The sequence below is a fragment of the Propithecus coquereli genome, unplaced genomic scaffold (genome assembly GCF_000956105.1).
Source record: "Propithecus coquereli isolate 6110/MARCELLA unplaced genomic scaffold, Pcoq_1.0 Scaffold647, whole genome shotgun sequence".
NCBI classification, from domain to species: domain Eukaryota; kingdom Metazoa; phylum Chordata; class Mammalia; order Primates; family Indriidae; genus Propithecus; species Propithecus coquereli.
In genome coordinates, this window is record NW_012152474.1 from 48,527 (window position 1) to 51,996 (window position 3,470).

Sequence of the window (3,470 nt, forward strand, 5' to 3'; positions counted from 1 at the left end):
CATAAATCCAGTCTTGAATAATTAATTCAATTATTTATAATGCACGGTAAAAGCGTGAAGCTCCAGGAATATACTAGGTTTCCCAGCAGCTCTCCCGGGCAATGCTGATGTCAGTAAGAGATGAAGTGCCACAGCTCACGTAAATAATTGGAAAATGACAAAAATCCTTAACAGAATCGCACAATCCATTTAGCATCGATGTGCTTGTAAACCAATCATCTGTTCTTAAAAGTTCATAAATGGGATCTCATCATCCTAAAACAGAAACTCAATAGTGAGAAAAATAAACCCTGTTGGAAAGAGTGTCTTTTGAAAGTATAACAATTCATTAAATCTCCAAAATACAATTGAAAGAAAGAAAAGATATGATCATAATAATAAAGGAATGGAGGCCTTTTGAGTACTTGTGTGTTGTTTTAAGTAAAAAGAAAAAAGGCACACAGTGTTGTAGATATCTCTCAATCTGCCTGCAGGATCCTTATGATTAATTTTAAATAATTCTATTTGATCAAAGAACCAACATGAGAATTTACATACTGTGTTTTATTTTTCAATCTCTCTAAAGATAGATAAATAGATAGACAGATGAAAAGAATAACAAAACACTGTAAGAATCCCAGTCTGTTTCCTCCTTATTAATTGGTATAAAAATTCTTAGGAAAAAAGTCAAAAGAGGAAATAAAGAAAAGATAGAAAAAAGAGGAGAGAGGGAATGTGGGAAGGAAAAATGTAGGGAGGCAGTCAATGAGGAAGACAATTTTAGAAATAGGCAGTGAGAGAGAAACTAAAATATTTGTATGTGTGTCATGTTTTTCAAGCTTCAAAACAGCTTTTTGGGATAGCTCTCATTTTATAGATGAGAAAGCTCAAGTTCAGAGGGGTTAGGTAACTTGATTCAAATTCACAGCTAATAAGTACTTGAGTCTCATTGTTACATGAGGGAGACTCAGGGTAGATTAACTGTAAACAGCAATCAAGGAGGAATGAAACAAGCATTGATTTTCCTAAGTGGTACATGCCCAGTGGCCTTTAGTACTTGCTGAGGTTTCACATTGAGATAATCAGGAAGACAGCATCGCCCCCCCCTCCCCTTCCAGGACCTCTTCTGTACAGTAAACATGTTTTCTGTATTGATCTGCTTTCTTCAATATGCATTTTTTAATGTTGATTTTTTTTAATTTCAAAATATTAAGGGGGTACAAGTTTTTTGTTGCATGGATACCTTCTATAATTCTTAAGTTAGGGCCTTTGTTGTGCCTATCACCAGAATAGTGTTCACTATACCCAATAGGTAAGTTTTTATCCATCCCCCCTTCTTGGCTTCTCACATCCTGTATATTGCTTTGTGCCCGTGTGTACCCATCATTTATCTCCTTATTGGTGAGAACAAACGGTATTTGGTTTCTGATTCCTGAAATACTTCACTTAGGATAATGGTCTCCAGTTCCATCCAAGTTCCTGAAAATGACATTATTTCATTCCTTTTTATGGCTAAGTAGTACTCCACGGTATACAAATACCACATTTTCTTTATCCAGTCATGAATTGATGGGCATTTAGGTGGGTTCCTCATCTATGCAATTGTGAATTGTGCTGTGATAAACATTGAGATGTGACATCAGATTGTTAATTTGTGATCTTTCTGTCTTTTTGATTTAGGCATTTAAGACTATGAACTTTACCCTTAGAACTGCTTTTGATGTGTGTGTAATATGTCCACTTTGTCATTCAGTCTGAGGAATCTTTTGATTTCCATTTTAATTTCATCATTGACCCAAGCATCATCCAGCAGGAGGTTGTTTAATTTCCATGACTTTCTGTAAATTTGAGTATATTTCTTGGAATTGATTCCTAGTTTTATTAGATTGTGATCTGAGAAGATATATGATATTATTTCAATATTTTTGAATGTGCTGAGGCTTGTTTTGTGGCCTAAATTATGATTAACTTGAAAAATGTCCCACGTGCTGATAAGAAGAGTGTATATTCAGTAGTTTTTGGGTAGAACGTTAATGTTAGTTTTGGAGTAGAAAATGTATGTTAATTCCATTTGTTCTAGAGTCTGATTAAGCGCAGTGTTTCTTTATCTATTTTCTGCTTCAGTGATCTGTCCAATTCTGTCAGTGGGGCGTTAAAGTCCCTGGCAATTAAGATGCTACTGTTTACTTTATTGCTTAGATCTAGTAGAGTTTGCTTTGTGAATCTGGGAGCTCCTGTGTTAAGAGCATATATATTTAGGAGTGTTAAGTCTTCTCATTGAATTGCTTCCTTTAACATTACATAATGACCGCCTTTGCTTTTTTTATATTTGTTGATGTAAAGTCTATCTTATCTGCTACAAGAATGGCTACACCTGCTTCTTTTGATTTCCATTTGTGTGAAATATTTTTTTCATCCCTTTACCGTGAGTTTGTGTGAGTCCTTATGGTTTAGATGTGTTTCTTGGAGACAGAAAATATTTGGGTTGTGTTTTTTCATCCATTAGCCAGTTTATGTCTTTTAAGTGGGACATTCAGACCATTCATGTTGAGTGTTAGTATTGATATGTGGGCTGCTGTTCCGTTCATGATGTTGGAAGATAACTTACTATTTTGTTTTCCCTTGTGCTCTTGTTTTTTAAGAACTATGAGTTTCAATTTTTGGGTGTTTTTACACTGGTGGGTATCTGCTGTGCTGTTCCATATATAATGTACTTTTGAGGATTTCCTGTAGGGCAAGTCCAGTAGTGACAAATTCCCTTAGTGTTTGCTTGTCTCAAAAAGTCTTTATTTCTCCATCATTTATGAAATTTGGTTTTGCAAGATATAGAATTCTGGCTGGCAGTTATTCTGTTTAAAAAGACTATAAATGGGGCCCCAATCCCTTCTGGCTTGTAGGGCCTCTGCTGAGAAGTTCACTGCTAGCCTAATGGGTTTTTCTTTGTAAGTTAGTTGTTGCTTTCCATCTTGCAGCTTGTAGAATTTTCTTCTTCATTTCAACTTTGGCCAGGTTGTCGTGTGTCTTGGAGATGTGCTATTTGCTATGAATCTTCCTGGTGTTCAGTGGCCAGGATATCTGAATCTGTGGTGATACCAGGGATGCTCTCCTAAGTAATTCCCTTGAATAGGTTTTGTATGATATGTGCTTCTTCTTCTTCTTCTCCCTCTGGGATACCTGTAATTCATATATTAGCTTATTTCACATAATCTCATCTTTGAGTGATTGTTCATTCTTCTTTATTCTTTTTTCTGCATTTTTGATTGACTGCATTAATTCAAAAGCCTTGTCTTCAAGTTCTGAGATTTTTTTTCTTCTTCTAGATCTAATCTGTTCTTTGAGTTTTCTACTGTATTTTATAGCTCCTAAATGATTCTTTCATTTGTCTATGTTTGGTTATATCCTTTCTTATGTTGTCTATCACTTTAGTGAGTACTTGATATTTTTCATTCATGTCTTGAAATCTTTTTTTGGTTTCTTCATATTGGTTTTCA